Source organism: Apium graveolens, chromosome 8 (assembly GCF_009905375.1).
Source record: "Apium graveolens cultivar Ventura chromosome 8, ASM990537v1, whole genome shotgun sequence".
Classification (NCBI taxonomy): Eukaryota; Viridiplantae; Streptophyta; class Magnoliopsida; order Apiales; family Apiaceae; genus Apium; species Apium graveolens.
The window spans coordinates 266,017,268-266,030,969 of NC_133654.1; positions in this window are offsets into that span (position 1 = coordinate 266,017,268).

Consider the following 13,702-nt stretch of genomic DNA (forward strand, 5'->3'; position numbering starts at 1 on the left):
GTCAAATTTGTTCTTAGCAACTAATATATTTCAGGCTTCAATTCAAATTGCAATAAAGACATGAATTTTAAGAGTAATTAAGCATACCTAGCTCACTTACCAATCTTGTGAATGTTGATTCATCAAGTGGCTTGGTAAATATGTCAGCAATTTGTTGTTCACTTGGAACAAAATGTAGTTCCACTGTACCATTCATGACATGCTCCCTAATGAAGTGGTACTTGATATCAATGTGCTTGGTCCTTGAGTGCTGCACAGGATTCTCTGTTATGGCTATGGCACTTGTGTTGTCACAAAAGATAGGAATTCTATCAACATGAAGTCCATAGTCAAGGAGTTGGTTCCTCATCCATAACACTTGAGAACAGCAACTTCCAGCAGCAATGTATTCAGCCTCAGCTGTAGAAGTAGAGACTGAATTTTGCTTTTTGCTAAACCATGATACAAGCTTGTTTCCCAGGAATTGGCAGGAGCCTGTTGTACTTTTCCTATCTATTTTGCAACCTGCATAGTCTGCATCTGAATAACCAATTAGATCAAAGCCAGATTCTCTAGGATACCAAATACCTAAATTTGGTGTACCCTTGAGATATCTGAAAATCCTTTTGATAGCAATTAAGTGAGACTCCCTAGGATCAGCTTGGAATCTAGCACATAGACATGTAGCAAACATTATATCTGGTCTGCTAGCAGTTAAATATAAAAGTGAACCAACCATGCCTCTATAACTTGTAATATCCACAGACCTTTCAGTCTTATTTAATTCAAGTTTGGTGGCAGTGGCCATGGGAGTTTTTGCAGATGAACATTCCATTAAGTCAAACTTCTTTAAAAGATCATAAATATATTTAGTTTGACTAATGAAAATTCCATCACTAACTTGTTTAACTTGTAAACCAAGAAAATAGGTTAGTTCTCCCATTAGGCTCATTTCATAATTACTTTGCATTAGCTTAGCAAACTTTTTGCAAAGTTTATCATCTACAGAGCCAAATATTATGTCATCTACATAAATTTGAACAAGTATACTAGAGCCATTAACATCCCTAAAGAAGAGAGTTTTATCAACAGTGCCTCTAGTGAAGTGATTCTCCAAAAGAAATTTTGATAAGGTTTCATACCAGGCTCTAGGTGCTTGCTTCAGTCCATAGAGTGCTTTCAATAGATAATACACATAGTCTGGAAAATTTGGATCTTCAAATCCTGGAGGTTGACTTACATAGACTTCTTCTTCTAATTTCCCATTTAGAAATGCACTCTTGACATCCATTTGATAGACTTTGAAATTGGCATGGGCTGCATGGGCTAGAAATATTCTGATGGCTTCAAGTCTTGCAACAGGAGCATATGTTTCATCAAAATCTATTCCCTCTTGCTGAGAATAGCCTTTAGCAACCAGTCTGGCTTTATTCCTTATGATAATGCCATTTTCATCCATCTTGTTTCTGAATACCCACTTTGTGTCAATAGGACTCTTGTTCTTTGGTTTGGGTACCAGCTTCCATACTTGGTTTCTCTCAAATTGGTTCAGCTCTTCCTGCATAGCTAATATCCAATCTGGATCCAATAGAGCTTCTTCCACTTTCTTAGGTTCCTCCTGAGACAGAAAACTACTATACAGACATTCATCTTGAGTGGCTTTTCTTGTTTGCACTTTAGATGATGCATCACCAATGATCAGTTCAAAGGGATGATTCTTGGTCCATTTCCTTTGTGGTGGAAGATGTGCTCTAGATGAGGTGGCCTCAGTATTGTCATGATGTGAGACAGAGTGTTGACTAGTTGAAACTCCCCCTGAGTTGTTGGTCCTTTGCAGGGAACTTGGAGTTCTATCAACTGATGATGTAAATCGATTATCCGTTGATGAACTATGATCAACGGATGCTTCATTTTGTACTTCAACGGATGATGCACTATGTCTTTCAACGGATACTGCATTATCCAAGGGCATGTTTTGAATCCCTTTTGAAGTGTCATCTCCATCAGTCTCCTCTTCACTATCATCACAATATATCTCAATGTTGTCAAATTTGAGTCTCTCATTATGTCCCTCATCTGTTAGTCCATCAATCTTTTTATCATCAAACACAACATGCACAGATTCCATAACAATGTTGGTTCTTAGATTGTAGACCCTATAAGATTTTCCAGCTGAGTAACCAACAAATATCCCTTCATCAGCCTTTGCATCAAACTTTCCTTTATGGTCAGATTGATTCCTCAGTATAAAGCATTTACATCCAAAGACATGAAGAAAGTTTAGAGTTGGTTTTCTTCTCTTGAACAACTGATAAGGAGTCATGCCTTTAGCTTGATTGATCAAAGAAATATTCTGAGTGAAGCAGGCACAATTAACAGCTTCAGCCCAGAAATATGTTGGTAACTTTGATTCTTCAAGCATTGTTCTGGCAGCTTCAATTAAAGATCTGTTCTTTCTTTCAACAACCCCATTTTGCTGAGGTGTTCTTGGAGCTGAGAACTCATGCATGATTCCATTTTCTTCACAGAACAGCCTTAATGTCAAATTCTTGAACTCAGTTCCATTGTCACTCCTGATATTTCTAACCTTCAAGTCAGGATGATTGTTGACTTGCCTGATGTGATTGATAATGATTTCACTTGCTTCATCCTTTGATCCAAGAAAATAGACCCATGAGAACTTTGAGAAATCATCTACAATCACTAAGCAATATCTTTTTCTTGCAATAGACAATACATTGACTGGTCCAAACAAATCCATATGTAGCAGCTGTAATGGTTCATCAATTGTTGTTTCAAGCTTCTTTTTGAATGATGCTTTCCTTTGTTTGCCTTTCTGACAAGCATCACACAAACCATCCCTTGAGAATTCAACTAGAGGGATTCCTCTAACTAAGTCCTTTTTGACTAGATCATTCATTGTCTTGAAATTCAAGTGAGATAGCTTCTTGTGCCATAGCCAACTTTCAACTGTGCTTGCTTTGCTGAAGAGACAAGTAATGGATTCTGCATCTGTAGAGTTGAAGTCAGCTATGTACACATTTCCTTTTCTAACTCCAGTTAGAACCACTTTGTTGTCTTTCTTACTAGTGACAACACAGGCTTCAGAATTGAAGGAAACTGTATTCCCTCTATCACATAGTTGACTGATGCTCAGTAAATTGTGCTTGAGACCATCAACTAATGCAACTTCATTAATGATGACATTCCTTGTTGAAATCAAGCCATATCCCATAGTAAACCCTTTGCTGTCATCTCCAAAGGTTATGCTAGGGCCAGCTCTCTCCTTGAACTCTGTGAGCAGGGAGAAATCTCCTGTCATGTGTCTTGAACAACCACTGTCCAAGTACCATAGATTTCTTCCATTTCCCTGCACACCATAAAATCAATCAATTTGATTTTGGTACCCAAGTTTCCTTGGGTCCATTCTTGTTAGCCTTTCTCCTAGACTTCATTCCTCCTGCATCTTTAGACTTAGGTAAGTTTGAGTCAACCTTGGTCTTAGATGTAGTTGGTTGAGGTGTAGGGTTAGTCACATAATCATTTAGCACATTTGTAAAATTATTAGGCATTGATTGTGCAAACATGTCATTCCACATGGGCATATTGTATGGCATTTGAGGCATACTAAATGCAGCAAGATAAGGATTGTTAAAATATGGCATGTTTACAAAATGTGCATAAGGATTTTGTTGAGACATAACAGGCATAGCATGCAAAGGTGATGCAGACATATTAGGCATAGAAGAGGGTACAGTTATGGGAGTCTTCTTAATGGATTTACAATTAGCAGATAGATGATTAACACTACTACAATGCACACAGCTTTTTCTAGGAGCATACCTATCAGGTGTGTAATTGTTGTGTTTATTAACTCCTACCTTCCCATTTCTGTTGGATTTTCTTTTAGATTCCTTTTTATCCTCAACCATCTTGAGCCTATTATTTAACTGTTCTAAGGTCATGTGCCCTACATTCACCTTACTGACATCTTTGGATGTGCTTGCTTCTTCTTTGACAAAGTTCTTTGAAGTTGAACCAAACTTTTTGTTGAGTTTCTTTAGATTCTCTCTTTTAGAAACATCTGCCTGTTTTGATTGAGGAACCTTCAACGGATGCTCCTTTTCTTCCTTCAACGGATAACTTTCATCATCCGTTGATTCCACATCCGTTGACAGCCCATCAATTAATTCCAGTTTCTTTTTATTTTTATCCCAGGCAGTTTCACAGAATGATTCAATTCCTTGGACCTTAGCAATTTGAGCACTTACATCCCTAGATGTCTTCCAGGCTTTAATCACCTCTTGCTCTTTCTCTAATTGATTGGAAAGTATTTCTACTTTCTTAACAGATTCAGCTAGTTCATTTTCAACAGATATACAATGCAACTTTGTTTTCTCTAGGTCAATCATCTTATCTTCTAACAAAGCATTTCTATTACTTAAAAACAGATTGTTCTCTCTAATCCTACTATTTTCTTTAGCAAGAGATTTAAGAGACACACGCAAATGATACAATTCAGTAGACATGTCATTAAAAGCATCATTGCACTCTTCTTTAGTAAGCTGTGTTAAGTCAGTAGTGATTACCTGATTGCTTGATGAACTAACTTCATTTTCTTCAGAATCAGCCATGAGAGCAAGGTTGACATACTCCACATCTTCATCCTCTTCATCTCCATTAGCTGCCCAGTCCCTTTCTTGAGTAATGAAAGCCCTCTCCTTTTGCTTGAGTAGATCAAAATATTTCTTTTTGTAATCTACTTGTTCAAATTTCTTCTTTTCAGAAGTTGGCTTTCTGCACTCACTTGCAAAGTGTCCACTTATACCACAATTGAAACACTTGAACTTGGATTTGTCCACAGTGTTTTTGTGAGGTTTAGTGGCTCTAGTGTTTTTCTTGAATTTCATCTTTGCAAATCTTCTGGACAGAAATGCAAGATGCTCATCAATACCATCTGAGTCATCTTGGCTGGAGTTGTCTTCATTTTCAGCAACTTGCTCTTTCCCCTTGCTTGATTCCTGATTTCTTATACCATCTTTGGAGTTTGATGTAGATCTTGCAGTTTCTTGTCTGCATTTCCTCTCATCTTCAGCTACCAATGCAACTGAATTTCCTTTCTTTCTCCCCTTCTCCAATATCTCATCCTGTTCCAGCTCTAGTTCATAAGTCTTCAAGATTCCATACAATCTTTCAAGAGTGAAGTCCTTATAATCTTGAGAGTTTCTTAAGGAGACAGTCATGGGTTTCCATTCCTTTGGCAAGGATCTTAAAAATTTAAGATTTGAATCCTTCACCTGGTACACTCTTCCATACAGCTTCAGTCCATTCAACAGCTTTTGGAACCTATTGAATGTTTCATTTAAAGATTCATTTTCTTCAAAATGAAAGTATTCATACTGTTGAATGAGAAGCTGCATTTTGTTTTCTTTCACTTGTTCTGTACCTTCACACAGTAGTTGAACTGTGTCCCAAACCTCTTTGGCAGTTGTGCAATTTATCACATTATCAAACATATCCATGTTAAGACCATTAAACAAAATGTTCATAGCCTTCTTATCCTTGTGGACTTCTTCTGTGTCTTCCATTGTCCATTCTGCTCTAGGTTTTGGAATGGATTGACCAACAGCAACTGTGGCTGTAGCAACTGTTGCTACTTTGTGGGGAATGTGAGGACCATTCTCAATGCAGTTTACATAACCTTCATCTTGGGAGAGTAGATGAAGGTGCATTTTCACCTTCCAATGGTGATAACTGTCTTTGTCAAGAACTGGGATCTTTACTCCAATATCCTTCTTACTCATCTTTGTTAGATTCCAAGATCTTTAAACTCTTTGTATGTCAAGAGCCTGCTCTGATACCAATTGTTATTCCTAGTGGACTAACAATGAGATTTACAGAAGGGGGGTTGAATGTAAATCTCAAAACTTTTTCAAGTTTTGAGCAGTTTATGAAAGTTGTGTGTTCAAGAAGAACAAGTGTGTGAATTGCTTTAAGCTAATACAGACAGATATATATTCAAGCACAAATGTAAAGAACACAACAGACCTTAAAAACTTTTCTGGTGGATTTGTTGTTCCACCAGAGATGGTATTTTAGAAAATCTGTGATTAAACAATGTTGATCACAGCTGCATCCTAGTACAAACTAGATGAATTTTCTCTCAATATTTTTCTAAACAACTCTGGAAAATCTCTCTTCTAATTACTAGCTTCTACTTGGTTTATATATTACCAAGTGTACAAGTGAAGAACAATATAAAATACAGTAATAAAATAAGATCTTCACTTGCTTCTTTTCCTGTTCACTCCAGTACTTTGTTGACTATTGCATCTTTGTACTAAAGAAGAACGGCTGCTTTTTCTGTTGTTCCTGAAATTCGGCTACCACATCTCAGTTGTCTCTATCAACCCATGTGCCTCTGTTTGAAGGTACAACTACCCCTTATCAACGGCTAATCATCAGAACATCCGTTGAAGCTTTCATCCGTTGATGTACTCATCCGTTGAAGGACGTTATCCGTTGAAGCTTTCATCCGTTGATGCACTCATCCGTTGAAGGATGTTATCCATTGATGACTTTATCCGTTGAAGCTTTAGAGACATCCGTTGAAGCTTAGCTTCTCATCCGTTGAAGGTCTTTAAGTCATCCGTTGATACCACTTCAATTATACAAAATTACAAGGCATGAAGTATTTACAATTGGCCTTCCTATCTGCATATCATCTAGCAGTCAACATGACTCATAGTTTCTCTCAACTTCCAAGAATTACATTTTAAATGCAGAGACTGAAACATGCTACAACACTAGACTTATTTCTAAGTAAAGCTACGCCATCAACGGATAGCCAAAGTGGTCTTATCCGTTGAGGCTACAGACACTAAATTTCTACTTAAGTATTTTGTTAAACATATCATCAAACTAATGCACATACACTCCTAACAATTATCAAACAATCATTCAACCAAATATCTCCCATTCTATTCCGAAGCGTAGTTTTAACAAGTTTCATGTTTGAAAATCCTCTCTCAACTGTTGCAGTTGCAACCGGTAGAACCAGTGACAATTTTATCAACATATAAACCTAAGGAAATCCAATATCTTTGTGTTTTTGAACCATTTTTTTGAGCAAGATTAGCGATATCCTTCAAATTTTGAAATTCAGCATTACTTCTCATGTCAACTATATAGCTCAGAAAACTGGTCTTCAAGTGATAAAAGACGAATTTGATCAAATTCTGAATGATAAAATCTTGCAAGTTGAACTAATTTTTGTTTATCAAAAGTTAAGAAAGAATTCTGCGAATTTAGGATGATATGCAGGAAAGTAACTCCATAGTATCTCTATCAAAACGCTCTTTAATCTCTTGTAATCGATAATCAATTACAGTATTCAGCAAACTAACCTTGAAGTGGAGTTTATTAGAAACTTTTGGCAGTTTACGTCTTGATCTTCCACGAGGCATAAAGATAGCATCCATATCTGGGACATCAATCTCAAACTTTTCACAGAATTTGGAAACATCAACAAGTAACTCATTCCATCCATCATCTCTAACACTGTGTTCCCGAATCTAGGGTAGAAAAGAAAAGAATAGAAAATAACCAATTTTCCTTTCTCTCCTAATCTTTCCAAAAGTGGGAAGAAGATTTTGGAGACAAAAATAAAGAAAATTTCTTCCCAAATCTGCAGCTTTCTTTTCCTTTCTTTCATAAAAGTTGTTCGGGAACAAGCTGAAGAAATGTATTCTTTACATTTCTTTTCTTTTCTCTCCAAAAAAAGTTTCTGGAACACAGCGTAAATGTTTGTAACATTTTCTTCAATACATTTACCAAACTTAAAGCATTAGCAATATCCTGGTCTTTTCTTTGTAGTGCTTGTGATAAGTCATTTGTGATTCCTAAACTTTTCTCATCAAATGCAATACAAAAATAAACTCAATATCATTCATTGCATCAATAAGTCTATAAATATCTTATTTATTTTCATGAAATGAAGGCATGTCTTTTATTTCTTCAAGCACATCAAGTGCCGATGAAAATAAAGAAATCACACTTAGAATTGTATGATAATGTGAACCCCATCTTGTACCTCCTGGACGTTTAAGAACTGCCTCTTGATTCAAACCTTTACCAGTCATTCGATTGCCTTGGGATATTTCTTCAACTAGCTTTTCTATTTGTTTCACCGGATTAATTCTTTTCTCTTACAAATGGAGTTTTCGGTGAATTCTCAAAGGGGTTAGTACACAGTTTTTTCTCCAATACTGAGTCTGGATATATTATGAATATTTTCACATACTTGAATCCATATTGATATTTTAATTTCAACCGATCCATATTTCGCGAAATTCGAACGAGAAACTGAGTAGATTTGACGGAAATGGAGTTTTCGGTGAATTCTCAAAGGGGTTAGTTAGTACACGGTTTTTTCTCCAATACTGAGTCTGGATCTATTATGGATATTTTCACATAATTGAATCCATATTGATATTTGAATTTGAACCGAACTATATTTCGCGAAATTCGGATGAGAAACTGAGTAGATTTGACGGAAATGGAGTTTTCAGTGAATTCTCAAAGGGGTTAGTACACAGTTTTTTCTCCAATACCGAGTCCGGATGTATTATGGATAGTTTCACATACTTGAATACATATTTATATTTTAATTTGAACCGAGCCATATTTCACGAAATTTGGACGAGAAACTGAGTATATTTGACGGAAATGGAGTTTTCGGTGAATTCTCAAAGGGGTTAGTACACAGTTTATTCGCCAATACTGAGTTCGGATGTATTATGGATAGTTTCACATACTTGAATCAATATTTATATTTTAATTTGTACCGAGCCATATTTCGCGAAATTCGGATGAGAAACTGAGTAGATTTGACGGAAATGGAGCTTTCGGTGAATTCTCAAAGGGGTTAGTACACAGTTTTTTCTCCAATACTGAGTCCGGATGTATTATGGATATATTCACATACTTGAATCCATATTGATATTTTAATTTGAACCGAGCCATATTTCGCGAAATTCGGACGAGAAACTGAGTAGATTTCACGGAAATGGAGTTTTCGGTGAATTCTCGAAGGGGTTAGTACACAGTTTTTTCTCCAATACTGAGTCCGGATATAATATGGATATTTTCACATAATTTAATCCATATTGATTTTTTAATTTGAATCGATTCATATTTCGCGAAATTCGAACGAGAAACTGAGTATATTTTACGGAAATGGAGTTTTCGGTGAATTCTCAAAGGGGTTAGTACACAGTTTTTTCTCCAATAATGAGTCCGGATGTATTATGGATAATTTCATATACTTGAATCCATATTGATATTTTAATTTATACCGAGCCATATTTCGCGAAATTCGGACGAGAAATTGAGTATATTTGACGGAAATTGAGTTTTTGGTGAATTCTCAAAGAGGTTAAGTACACAGTTTTTTCTCCAATAGTGAGTCCGGATGTTTTATGGATATTCTCATATACTTGAATCCATATGGATATTTTAATTCGAACCGGGCCATATTTTACGAAATTCGGAAGAGAAACTGAGTAGATTTGACGGAAATGGAGTTTTCGGTGAATACTAAAAGGGGTTAGTACACAGTTTTTTCTCGCATATTGACTCCGGATGTATTAAAGATATTTTCACATACTTTTATCCATATTGATATTTTAATTTAAACCGAGCCATATTTCGCGAAATTCAGATGAGAAACTGAGTAGATTTGACGGAAATAGGGTTTTCGGTGAATTCTCAAAGGGCTTAGTACACAGTTTTTTCTCCAATACTGAGTCCGGATGTATTATGGATATTTTCATATACTTGAATCCATATTGATATTTTAATTTGAACCGAGCCATGTTTCGCAAAATTCGGACGAGAAACTGAGTAGATTTGACCGAAATGGAGTTTTCGGTGAATTCTCAAAGAGGTTAGTACACAGTTTTTTCTGCAATAGTGAGTCCGAATGTATTATGAATATTTTCACATACTTGAATCCAAATTGATATTTTAATTTGAATTGATCCATATTTCGCGAAATTCGGACGAGAAACTGAGGGTTACCAGTTTTTGCAAGTGCTTTACTAAATGAAGGTTGCAAGCCTGAGGCTGAAAATTACCTGCAAAAAGCCATTGTGAACTGCTCTGCTCATAATATGTACCTGGAACTAAGCAAATGAGGACAATCATCCACGTCTGTGTCACCATAAATTTTATAGTTATATCTTATGGGTGTTATTGTGTGCATTCCTCTCTCTACATATAGTATAACCTTAACACAACAAGACAATAATAGCTACATGCTAGATGTGACAACATTACGAAGCATAAGGTCGACATGAAAAAAGGTTCTCTAAGTATAGATAATAGGATGTAATTTCCGATTCAAAATCTTTAGTGAAACAATCTTAACAATATAAAAAACAGCGGAAATTCGTGTAGCACTCAATTCTGTATGTTGAAATGTTTTATAGCTTTCGTTTTACTCCTGGAAACATATTAACCTTGGAACTGACAGTTTCTTGTTTCTTTGTCTTTTTCTAAGTATAAGCTGGAGTTAGTAAGTTATTTTTGGTGTGAACAATATATAATTGTCAAGCTGTTTTTCTTTTACTTACAATCTATTCAGGTCTCACATTTGCTATTTCTTATTTACGTTTTTACTTTTAATCTCTTTATGCAAGTACACAATGGTGAGGCAGAAACTTCTCATACACAATTGAATGGCACACATTTTGTCTTGGAGTTCGGTCAGGGGTAAACATGTTGTTGCAACATACCATACTTGCACTGGTTATGATATATATGATATGTTGTTAACAATAGTTTGCCCCAATATGGTATAATGTTAACGATCGTTTACTCCTAACATCTCCATTTTATCTTTTGTACTCAATCTCTCGGATTAGACATGCGAAGTGTAACATCCGACTGTTTTTGTTTTTATAGGCCCATTGCTGCAAGAAATAGAGCTAACATTCTTTATGCCCTTTGGTGTTGATTGGGATGAATAAAAAAAATAGTAGGCCCAACATGTTAGGCACTAATTCTTCCCATGTGAGACCGATGGCCCAGGTTTCTACACATGCCTTGATAATAAGACACAAAACATTATCCTATATCCACTCTTTTTTTATTGGTGCAGCATCATCATTGTTGTTTTCTAGAGAAACTGAAGACTATTTATCCCTCTTTCTAACTGTCTGAGGACTGAGGGTGTAAAGATGCAACATACAAGTGATTGATGGAATTCAAGAACTAGGCCTTCCCTTGTTGGGAGTTGTAGCAGTTGTTGGTGTCACTTCTTACGTAGTCAGCTTTAATGAAATTAGAGAGGTCTCTCTCTGTGTGTGTGTGTGTGTGTGTGTGTATGCATGTAAATGTTAAAGCTATACAGTTAAAGCTCTGAATACAATCTGCGATTAATACATATAAATCAAACAAGTGTGTGCGTGAGTAAACGAAATCAAACAGAGAAAGAAAAGATATAAACAGAAGAGAGATCCTCGAGTCCAGTTGAAACTGTCTCCTTAAAGCTATTTCACCTCTCACCGTATGTGTGAGTCGATAGCCTCCTAGGATAAAACGAGGTAGCGGCGGCGTTACGGATAACGAGCACCTTCAGCGAGCTTGAACGGGCACGAAACTATCACCGACCGAGAGAGAGAGGTAGGGTTTGTGTTGAGGAGGACGACTGTATATGTTGAGTGAGTTAACCCTAAACCCTATAGCGAAAATATATAGGCTTAGAGAAACGTGTGCACTACTTCTCTTATTTAATTAACGCGTTAATTAAATTTAATTCGAGAGTCAATTATTATCCGTAATTGAATCGAATTATAACTGTCAAATCAATTCATATTTGTATTTATAAAAATAAATACCGAATAATGATTATTTATTTAAGAGTCTAGTGGAAATTAAATTAGCAAAATTAGTCCTTGATTATTCAGACCAATTTTCTACTACATTCGTGTCCGCACGTCGCACACGCGGGCAAGCCCGAGGGCTTCGCAAGCCTCGGATTACCCCTCGAAATCCCATAATCTGCACCCCCCTGCGCGCACACGTAGGAGATGGAGCAACATCTTACTAACACTTTTAAACACTACTAAAGTGTTATTCTATATAAAGCAATGGAAACCCCTTTTCCATTTCAATGTGGGATACAAGTTTTCCTTTCTAAATTTCCACCTTCAAGGGACCAACTGTAGATGATCACATCTCATTCATCCCTTAACCATTTTGAGTGTTTCAAAGTACCTCGAAAAGCTCTCACGGAGGATAACATACTCCAAGCGTCACCCACTCAAGAACGGCTCAAAAATGACTTGACAATGTGGGGCTCAATACCCACATTTTCCAACAATCCCCCATATGGATTATATTGATATTTCAGTAGCACACCCCAGACGGACAGACATGGAGTTTGACTTGGTGATAGTTTCTTCGATCAGATATAGCATACGATAGGTAGAGAATGCTCCTTGAACCTTCGCTCGAATAAGCATACCGACTTTACCGGTAGACAGTAGACATGATTGTCCTTGAACTGTTTGACCGTTTATGTAAACGATGATATACTTATCACTATATCATTTCTGACTCGTTCAACTCTCATGAGTATGTCCATTTTGGCCATGGAACATCGTCCTGCATCTGCAGGAGTTTCTAAAGAATTGTGCCTTGTAATTCTCCTTTGAAGCAGCCCCACTTCTCTCCCACATAGGTGATCTTTATCATATAGAGTAACCTGCGTTTACTCAACTGAATTCCATGCGTTCACTCCTGAACTCCATGTATTCATCAAAGATCATTAAAAGCTCAAACCTTAACCTCGTACCTTACGGGTCTCACTGTTTCCTCATCATAGGAATAGGCCAGGGGTTACCCCCACAGTCATTTGGTCATCATGATTTAGTTGTCTCATTGAACCAAGTTCTTGGGATCTCTAGTCAGCAATGGTTGGGTGTCCACCATGATGCCGTTAAGCAATAGGCTTAAGGCCCATCCCTCTCGATGATTTTTCAACCACTTCTCTTGATAACCCTTTGGTTAGTGGATCCGCGATATTATCTTTTGACGGTATATAGTCAATAGTGATAATTCCGGTTGAGATCAATTGTCTAATGGAACTGTGTCGTCGTCGTATACGACGAGACTTTTCATTATACATCGTGTTATGTGCTCTGCCAATAGCGGATTGACTATCATAGTGAATCCCTATTGCAGTTACAGGCTTTGGCCATCTTGGAATATCCTCCGGAAACTAACGTCGATATTCAGCCTCTTCGGTGCATTTATCTAGTGCCACAAACTCAGCTTCCATCGTGGAATGAGTTATCACCGTTTGTTTTGAGGATTTCCATGATATTGCCGCTCTAGCTAATGTAAACACATAGCCACTCGTAGACTTAAGTGCTTTCTTGCTAGATATCCAATTTACGTCAGTATATCCTTCCAATACTGCTGGGTATCTGCCATAGTGCAGTCCATAGTTTCGAGTTCCCCTCAAGTACCTTAGTACCCTTATGATCGCTTTCCAGTAATTAATTCCCGGATTACTCGTAAACCTACTCAACTTGCTAATTGAGTATGCAATGTCTAGTCTTGTACAGCTCATGAGGTACATCAGACTACCAATTATCCTCGAGTATTCCAATTGGGAAACAACTACACCTTTGTTCTTGGATAGGTGCAAAGTCAT